The sequence below is a fragment of the Pipistrellus kuhlii genome, unplaced genomic scaffold (assembly GCF_014108245.1).
Source record: "Pipistrellus kuhlii isolate mPipKuh1 unplaced genomic scaffold, mPipKuh1.p scaffold_m20_p_8, whole genome shotgun sequence".
NCBI lineage: Eukaryota > Metazoa > Chordata > Mammalia > Chiroptera > Vespertilionidae > Pipistrellus > Pipistrellus kuhlii.
The window spans coordinates 2,442,853-2,452,977 of record NW_023425584.1 but is presented as its reverse complement, the minus strand read 5'-3'; positions in this window follow the sequence as shown (position 1 = coordinate 2,452,977).

The window sequence follows — 10,125 nt, the reverse complement described above, 5'->3', positions numbered from 1 at the left end:
TCCTGCACCCTGGAGAGAGGGACCATTGTGTGTGTGTGTGTGTGTGTGTGTGTGTGTGAGGGGGGGGGAGAGGGAGGGGAGTGTCCTTCCCGGCCTGGAGGACTTGGCACTGCCCCAAGCATGGCGGCATTTGCGAAATCAGCTCTGCTGCCTGTCCATCCTCAGAGCAGAAGCCACGGGGCTGGTTTCTGAGGGGGACGCCGTGTTCTGTCCTGAGAAAGAGGGTGTCGGAAGGGGTGGGGGAGGCAGCTGGAGTGTGGAGGGGGTGCCAGGGCTGGAGAGGCCAATCAGGGCCGGGACTTGCTTGGCCAGAGAGCTGGGGAGGAGCTGGGGCCGCCAGGCAGGGGCTGGGCCGCCATCGGCTCTTAACCTGGGGTGCCCCACACCCAAGGGGTCCATGGAGAGCATTCGCGAACGTCCATGGGAGAAATCACATCTTGACTGTTACAAGCCTCTAATAGCATCATGCATTTCCTTTCGCCGTGAATACAGGCAAAGATGGGCGGCGGTGGTAGCAGTTGCCACACGAGGCCGTTGGGAGAAGGCACACACACACTTGTGTGTCGCAGCCTCATTGCCGGGGGCCTCACAGGAGCACCTGGGCGGATGGTGTCCTCAGCTGCTGTTTTCCTGCGGAGGGCCTCATTTCTCTAAGCAGAGACCTTATAGCCGCTGCTTTCATATCCATATTTCAGTAAAATTGGTTTACTTTGTAATCCTATTACTTTACATTACACAGGGGTGTCGAACTCAATCAGAGAAGGGGCCAAAATCTAAAATCCAGCCTAAATCGCGGGCCGAATGGTTTACTGAACAGTCATAAACTGTCATTGTGATGGAAACGCAGCGGAGTGCAGTGATGACAGCGCGGTGCGGGCCACATTGCAAGGCCTGGCGGGACGGATTTGGCCCGCGGGCCTTGTGTTTGACACATGTGCTTTACATGCTTTCAAAACATTATTCTGAGGGCTTGGTTGGGCTAGAAGGGGGCTTATGGTGCCTGGGGGCCCTGCTTTCTTCCAGCCATAGGGAAGGAAACATCTGGGGGTCCTAAGGCTGCTTCTCCCCCCCGCCCCCACTACCCCCAATCTGATCCAGGAGCCCAGGTCTAGCCCGGACAGGCTGCCTGCCTGCAGTGCCCAGTGTGAACAGCAGGTGGCAGCCCTGCCTGGCCATGCTTCCTGCAGTCTCTTTCCAGAGGTAGCAGGTGGGTGCTACAGGGGGACAGCGAGGACAGGGATGGCAAGCATGTCGGGAGCATTTCGGTCATGGGGAGTCATGTGACGAGTCTGTATTTTGGAGACTGTGGTCAGCAAACGGAAATGTGGGCTTTGTTTTTCTTTTCATTTTCTTCTTCTAAACGCCCCAATGTGTTTCCAGGACTGGGCACCAGGGGGCGACATAAACTCTCCTGAGAGGAAACGGGCCGCAGAGCAAAGACTGGAAGGCCAGACCTCTCCTTCCAGAATCAGTGGCGCCCCCTTGGGCTGTAGTTTCTGACCAGTCACTACAGTGACCCTGAGGGGTCACTCCCAGGTCCCCAAGGAGCATGTGACTGGGCCCCAGGCCTCTCCTAGCCTGACCCCGGAGGCGGCTGGTGCGGGATGGGGCTGTGGCAGGCGCTGCATCTTCTCTCAAACAGGAACCGCAGCCTCTGGCCCCCAACAGAGGTCAGATCAGCTCCCTCTCCTGCTCACCACCCTCAGGGCCTCCGCATGACCCTTCGCACCTCGGCCAAACTCTCCCTTTGGCATCCGAGGCTCCCCCACGTGCACCCCTGCCATCTGTGCATAGTATTTACCCTGGACCCGGACCCTCAGGGCGCACCCTTCCTCCCTCCCTCCCTCCCTCCCTTCCTTCCTTTCTCCCTTCCTTCCCTCCTTCCTTCCTTTCTTCCTTCTTTCCTTCCTTCCTCCCTCCCTCCCTCCCTCCCTCCCTCCCTCCCTCCCTCCCTCCTTTCCTTCCTTCCTTCCTTCCTTCCTTCCTTTCTTCCTTCTTTCCTTCCTTTCTTCCTTCTTTCCTCCCTCCCTCCATCCCTCCCTCCTTTCCTTCCTTCCTCCCTCCCTCCCTCCCTCCCTTCCTTCCTTCCTTCCTTCCTCCCTCCCTCCCTCCCTCCTTTCCTTCCTTCCTTCCTTCCTTCCTTCCTTCCTTCCTTCCTAACTCCCTCCCTCCCTCCCTCCCTCCCTCCTTTCCTTCCTTCCTTCCTTCCTTCCTTCCTTCCTTCCTTCCTCCCTCCCTCCCTCCCTCCCTCCCTTCCTTCCTTCCTTCCTCCCTCACTCCCTCCTTTCCTTCCTTCCTTCCTTTCTCCCTTCCTTCCTTCCTTCCTTCCTTCCTTCCTTCCTTCCTTCCTTCCTTCCTTCCTTCCTTCCTTCCCTCAGCAAACGTCACGGTGCCACGTGCTGGGAGGTGCAGCCACGAACAAAGCCAGGCCCGGCCTCTTGGGCTTCCCACCCTGTGGACGACCAACCAACACGGAACCAAGAGCCACAGACATGCCACCACCCGCCAGGGGCCGCCCGTGCCGCTCTGGCGCCTCTCCTTCGCGCTCTGCCCCGGAAACTCGGCCTGGTGCCGAGAGGCTGGGAGTCCCGGCTCGGACCCGGCCCGCCATGAGCGTTCTGGAGGCAAGTGTGGCTTTTCTGGCAGAAAACGAGGCTCCCCCAGGCTCGGGCTTGCCATGGAGATGCTCTCGGATTCCGAGCTCCAGGGGCCGAAAACAGCAGCCAGTACCCCGCAGGTGCCTGATGAGGCCGCCCACCAGCTCCTCCGAGGCCATGTCCCTTCCCACAGGTGGGGAAAGGTCGGTGCATGGCCCACGGGCTCTCATATTCCACTGTGGACCCCGTGGGCGTCCGGGCTGTTTGCAGATTCATCCCCTCGGCGGGACGGGTGCCTGAGCCCCTGGTCTGCTGGGAATCGCTCCTTGGCGAGCCGCCTCGCTCAGCGGCCTCTCCTGCCCGCGCCCCAGGCCGCAGGGCGGAGGGAGGAGGCGCCCAGGATTGCACCACCCGCTGCGGCTCCCACCTGGCACTGCGGCTCCCGCTGCAGCTCCTCGGCCTTCAGAGGGGCCCCCTGTCCTGGGCCTGACCCGGCAGAAGCTGAGCTGCAGAGGCTGCTCTGACCACCAGGGGGCAGTTAGGCCCCAAGGATGGCGAGCCGACGGGCCTGAAAGCAGGGCTGAGAGCAGCTCTAGCCCTGTCTCCCCCTCTCTTCCCTCCCTGCCTGAGACCCGAACAGCCGAACCCAGCCCCGAGAACCTAGGAAGCCCTGACCGGTGCAGCCTGGCCCCGAGTGAATAGCCCAGCCAGGAATTCAGAGCCGAATCCAGACCCAAAGGGCGCACACTAGTTCCGAAGAGCCGAGACCTAAGACCCCGCCTCGCCCCGGAGAGCCAAGCCCTCCCCTTGTGAGTCCTCCCCACAGCCCTCCCTCCGGGAGAGTCAGGCAGGGCCGCTGGCTCAGAGCCTTCACGCCGGGGGACCGGGACAAGTCTCACGTCCCTGGTGGTGACCGAGGAACCACGGAGACAGAAGAGCCGGGGGTGGGAGCCCGCTGGGCCCCGTGCAGCCACTGACCTCTCTGAGCCTCGGTTTCCCGGGATGAGGCCTTGGAAGTGGCTGGGAGTTAGGTGTGGGGGTGTGTCCCCAGGGACCCTGGCCCCACCTTGGGGTTCCTGGAGGGCAGGGGCCAGGTCTGAGGTCTTGTTCCCCGGATGTGCAGTGACCACACCCCAAATGCAGGCAGCCATGCCCATGGGGGTCCGGGGGTGAGGGTGGATGGCATCCGTGGGAGTCAGAGGAGGGAGGGTGTGGGGCAGTGGGGGAGGTGGGGAGGGTGTGGGGCAGTGGAGGGTGTGGGGGATGGGGAGGGTGTGGGGCAGTGGGGGGCGTGGGGAGGGTGTGGGGCAGTGGAGGGTGTGGGGGATGGGGAGGGTGTGGGGCAGTGGAGGGTGTGGGGGATGGGGAGGGTGTGGGGCAGTGGAGGGTGTGGGTCTTCTTTCTGAAAATGAGATGCTCCGAGTGTGGCAGCAGCCAGCGTCATCCTGGATGAGGGACCCGGGCTTAGGGGTCGCAGACGCCCTTGTCTGTAGGGACCAGGCTGGGATGCTGTGGAGGATGGGGGCCACCTGTGTGCCTCCTGGTGCCTCTGGGCAGGACGGAGCTGTGTTCTGGAGGCCGCACCCAGGACCTCTGCCTCCGCTGGGCGCCTGGAGGTGCTCCCCCCCCCCACCCAGCGTGTCGCCCTGGGGCCGGGTGACCTTCAGGAGACGGCTCTGTGATTGTCCTCGCAGCCAGGCCCACAGCTCCAACTTTAAAAATAGTTGCAAAAAGCCCATTGCTTATTCAATGAGCTCTTTTGTTAAAAAAAAAAAAAAAAATACCCCGCAGCTTTGGTTTGTTTAGTCCATAAAAGGCTGACAGATTATAAAAGAGGCGGCTCATTAAAGAAAAATGAGGTGCTGGGAGGAAGGGGGGGGCTTGGGTGGAGAGGGAGGGGGCCCGGAGGTGTGGAGGCTGGAGGGGCCAGGCTCCTCTGAAACCTGGGCCATCAGCCCCCCTCTGGAAGCCTCAATCTCATCTGTCTGTTGGGGGTAATAATAATAATAATAATAATAATAATAATAATAATGACACAGGGACCCCAACCTCCCTGCACCAAGCCCCTCCCCCTCTGCCCCCCCCCAGTCCAACTCTGGAAGGAAGTGACCCCCTCAGGCCTCGCCCCCTCTCACACACCCCTCCTCCTCCCTGCTCAGCGCTCTGCCAGCTGCTCTTCCCAAGGTCATCAGGGTGGTCAGGCACCTCCTGGGAGCAGGTGGGCTGGGCGGCAGCCTTCTCCTGGGCAACAGCCCATCCTCCCGAGCGAGCGAGCGAGGCCTGCAGACCCAGCTCTCCGGAGCCTGGGTCCCTCCTCCCTCCCCCCTCCCCACGACAGAGCCCCTCCCCCCAGCGCTGGGCGGAGCAGGACGTAACCTGGGCCTGGACACACCTGAGTGCCTAACCAGGCACCATCTATAGTAGGGGTGTTGAACTCAATCAGAGAAGGGGCCAAAATCTAAAATCCAGCCTAAATCGCGGGCCGAATGGTTTACTGAACAGTCATAAACTGTCATTGTGATGGAAACGCAGCGGAGTGCAGTGATGACAGCGCGGTGCAGGCCACATTGCAAGGCCTGGCGGGACGGATTTGGCCCGCGGGCCTTGTGTTTGACACATGTGATCTATAGACTCTACATTGAACCACCCACCAGCACCTGCCAAACACCCCAGTGGTTGGCACCCTGCGGCTCGCGAGCCACAGGCGGCTCTTCGGCCCCTTGAGTGTGGCTCTTCCACAAAATACCACGGCCTGGGCGAGTCTATGTTGAAGAAGTGGTGTTAGAAGAAGATTAAGTTTAAAACAATTGTCTCTCCGAAGACATTTCAGTCGTTGTCCTGTTGGTAGTTGGCTCTGGGGACTCATGAGTTTGCCGACCACTGGCCTAAGCCCTTGTCCCTAAGTACCTGAGTGACTATGTCCCTTATATGGACCATATATTAGCTACCATCAGCGTGTGCCGAGTACCCTAAGCCCCACCCTTCCCATCCCCCCTCCAAAGGCGAGTTCCCCTCCCCACGGGCTGCCCTCTCCCTGCGGGACAGCCCGGAGGCCCCTCTCCGCTAAGGAGGCCTGAGTCCTGGTGTCCGGCCTCGGCCTGACCTTCCACTGACGCCCTCCGTGGACGTGGCTGGTTGCCTGCCCAGACTCTGTCCCTTCCGTTGCATTAGGACGGTGGTCCGGTTTCCTCTGCGCCTTCCCCAGCGCCCTGTGCCGCTGCTGGGGCGGGGGTGGGGGTGGGGGTGGGGGGCTGATGAGAAGAAACGCCCGCAAAGTCCCCTTAGAGGGAGGCAGAAGGCTCCTCCCCATCCCTGCAGCCGCCACCCTAATCAAAGCCACGAGCATTGATGGCGCCGGCTTCCCGCCTGGTGCCCCCCTGCCCCGTTCTCCCCAGCGCTGCCTGAGGGACCCTTCCGGGCGTGGACACGGGGCCCTGTCACTGACCTGCTCAAGCACCTGCTGTGGCTCCCCGGGACCCAGGAAGGAGTTCAAACCCTGTGCTGAGCCAGCAGCCCTCCTCGCCGCGGCATCCCTCTCCCTCCCCGCCCGGCCCCTCCTCCCCCCTCCACGCCCCAGCCCCACACCGTCCCACAGAAAAGAACTCCAGCCACACGTGGCATTTAAACTTTTCTAATGTTCTCATTTAAAAAGAAACAAAACAGGCCAGATTATTTTAATGATATCTTTTTTTATATATATATATTTTATTGATTTTGTACAGAGAGGAAGGGAGAGAGACAGAGAGTTAGAAACATCGATGAGAGAGAGTCATCGATCAGCTGCCTCTTGCACACCCCCTACTGGGGATGTGCCCGCAACCAAGGTACATGCCCTTGACCGGAATCGAACCCGGGACCCTTCAGTCCCCAAGCCGACGCTCTATCCATTGAGCCAAACCGGTCTCGGCTAATGATATCTTTTTAAAAATATACTTCCTTATTGATTTCAGAGAGGAAGGGAGAGGGAGAGATAGAAACATCCATGATGGGAGAGAATCATTGGCTGGCTGCCTCCTGCCCGCCCCACACTGGAGATTGAGCCCACAATTCAGGCACGTGCCCTCGGCAGGAATCGAACCTGGGACCTTTCAGTCCGCAGGCTGACGCTCTATCCACGGAGCCTCACAGCTAGGGCTTCTAATAATATCTTTAAAGCAGCATCACCGAAATATCACCGTCCAACGTGCGAGCAATGGAAATGTAACCCGTGGGATGGGCGCCTTCGTTTTCTCCTGCTTCGCCTGCGCCATCTGGCGTGGCATCTCCTGTCGCGGGCGTAGTTTCCCTCAGATTTCATGGAATGCGCAGCTGGAAAAACAGACGCACGTTAGTTACCCCCCTCGTTCCAGCTACGACCAAGAGTCTTCCAAGGACTGAATTAAAGGTCGGCTTCTCGATGTGAACGGAAAGGGCGTACATCTGAGACTCCGTTCCTCGGTGGCACCGACCGTATTTCAACTGCGTGGCGACCCCGCGTGGCTGAGGGCTGCCACCACGGAGGGCGCAGCCTGGGGTCCGGCCCAGCGGACGGACAGCTGCCGGAGAAGATGGAATGGTGGCCACGCCGCCCACGGAGGCCGTGGGCTTTGGAGTGCTGAGCGCCTGCGTCCTGGGTCCTGGTCCGTTTTCATCGATTGATTCCTCCAGGGAAGCTGCTGTCATCCCAGGCCTCTCGCCTCCCGGCTTTGGCCTTGGCCTTGGCCCTGCCTGACCCTCTGGTCTTCCCCTTGCCTCTCGGCCCCTCCTCTGTGTCCTCCTTACCCTCTTCTGTTCTCCATCCCGATAGTGACATTAAAAATACATGTATTTTTATTGATTTCAGAGAGGAAGGGGGAGGGAATCATTGATCGGCTACCTCCTGCACACCCCCTATGGAGCCCACAACCCAGGCATGTGCCCTGACCGGGAATCGAACCGTGACCTCCTGGCTCATAGGTCAACGCTCAACCACCGAGCCACGCCAGTCAGGCCCAATACTGACATTTTCTTCCCAGGGGAAGGGTGCACTCCAGGTGGGCACCCGCCATATCTATCTTGCTCTTCACTCTATGCCCAGTGTCCTGGGACTGGTATATGGTGAGCGTTCCATAACCCTTATGAATGAATGAATGAATGAATGAACACTCAAGAATGAATGAATTGTCGGAGGGCCTGGAACGCCATTATTAGATCGTCATTTGCTCTGTGGTTCAGCTTTGTCTTCTTTCTCTTCTCAGACCTGTTTCCCCTTGGAGGGCGAGGGGGGCCTCCGACAGGCTGCCCAGCACACACACGCCTGGATCCCCCCGCCGAAGCCCGGGGTTGGGCTTCTAGAAAGACCAGGGGATGGACTTCCCCAAGAAGGGCCAGGAGAGCCCAGGGCAGGGCTGGGAGGGTACGGTCAGGCCCACACGGCAGCCCAGAGTCCAGGCGGGGCGGGAGGGCTGTCTGTCCAGCCGCCGCCCGGTGGGACGCTCTGGCGGCCGAAGCCTTGGCAGGGCTGGGCAGGGGCAGGGCCCTCTGGGCAGGACGGCGCCAGAAGCAGACCCGGTCACGGCCTCGGGCCGGCTGCCTTGTCTCAGTTAAAGACACCGGAGGCTGCCGGGGAGCTGGAAAGAGCCGCCTGCACGGCGAGTCCCTGAGCCGGAGTGTGACGCCTGGCAGAGGGCGGCGGGCCCAGGGCGACACGGCCCGGGGCAGACGGAGGGTCAGCCAAAGCCGCCGTAGCCGCAGAGGGTCCTGGGAGCGCGTGAGGCTGGCGTCCCCCCCCCCCCCGGGCCCTGGGCAGGGGCCAAGGCCAATGCCGTGGAGATGGAACAGGATGAGGTGACTGCGGCAGCTGGTGGGCAGAGGGTGATAGGGAAGCTGGAGAAGCCAGAGCTGTGGTTCTGGCTGCGTTGCCCACGCTCACCCGACTGCTCATACACCTGGGCGGGCACCACACCGGACAGGCACCACACCGGACAGGCACCACACCGGGCGGGCACCACACCGGACGGGCACCACACCGGACAGGCACCACACCGGACAGGCACCACACCGGGCGGGCACCACACCGGGCGGGCACCACACCGGGCGGGCACCACACCGGGCGGGCACCACACCGGGCGGGCACCACACCGGACAGGCACCACACCGGGCGGGCACCACACCGGGCGGGCACCACACCGGGCGGGGACCACACCGGGCGGGCACCACACCGGACAGGCACCACACCGGGCGGGCACCACACCGGGCGGGCACCACACCGGGCGGGGACCACACCGGACAGGCACCACACCGGGCGGGCACCACACCGGGCGGGCACCACACCGGGCGGGGACCACACCGGGCGGGCACCACACCGGGCGGGCACCACACCGGACAGGCACCACACCGGGCGGGCACCACACCGGGCGGGCACCACACCGGGCGGGCACCACACCGGACGGGCACCACACCGGACAGGCACCACACCGGACAGGCACCACACCGGACAGGCACCACACCGGGCGGGCACCACACCGGACGGGCACCACACCGGACGGGCACCACACCGGGCGGGCACCACACCGGGCAGGCACCACACCGGACGGGCACCACACCGGGCGGGCACCACACCGGACGGGCACCACACCGGATGGGCACCACACCGGGCGGGCACCACACCGGGCGGGCACCACACCGGACAGGCACCACACCGGGCGGGGACCACACCGGGCGGGGACCACACCGGACAGGCACCACACCGGGCGGGCACCACACCGGACGGGCACCACACCGGATGGGCACCACACCGGGCGGGCACCACACCGGATAGGCAACACACCAGTCAGGCACCACACCGGGCGGGCACCACACCGGGCGGGCACCACACCGGGCGGGCACCACACCGGGCGGGCACCACACCGGACAGGCACCACATCCAGCCAGCTGGCCACAGACACACTGACACACACAGCGACAGGCTTCCCCCCTCCCCTGCCCCCAGGCGTACACCCACGCCTCCTGTTCCTAGAGGTGCGATGCCCTAGAAATCCCTTCCATTCACGGACTCCTGGGTGTGCAGCCAGTTGGCATCCCTGCCACGGAGCTCTCCGCAGACCTGCCAGGAGTGCCGCTGTGGGTTTATTTCGGGAGCGGAGAGGCAGCGAGGGGAGGAGCCGCAGATGTCTGGATGCTGCAGCCACTGGAGCCTCCGAGCCGAGCCCGGGAAGCCAGGGCCTGGCTCCCTCCGGGGTGGCGGCCGGAGCCCGCCCTGGCAGCAGGGGAGGGTGGTCTGCCCTGTGGCCCAGCACCCAGCACCACGCCGGGCCAGAGGGCAGGAGTGCAGTCTGCCCACAAGCAGGTGTCAGGACAGGATTCTATGAGGGGGGTGCTGGGCGGAGGGCTGGGCGTCCCCTCCCCCCAAATTCACGCCGTCTCCGGCCTCACAGTGTGACTTTGGGAGGAGGGTCTGCGCAGACAGGCTCACTTAAGGACTCCAGAGGACTCTCCTGGCGACGGAGGACCCTGAGCTGTCCCGTCAGGGGAGGAGAGGACACGGAGACACAGGGGGAAGGGCCGTGTG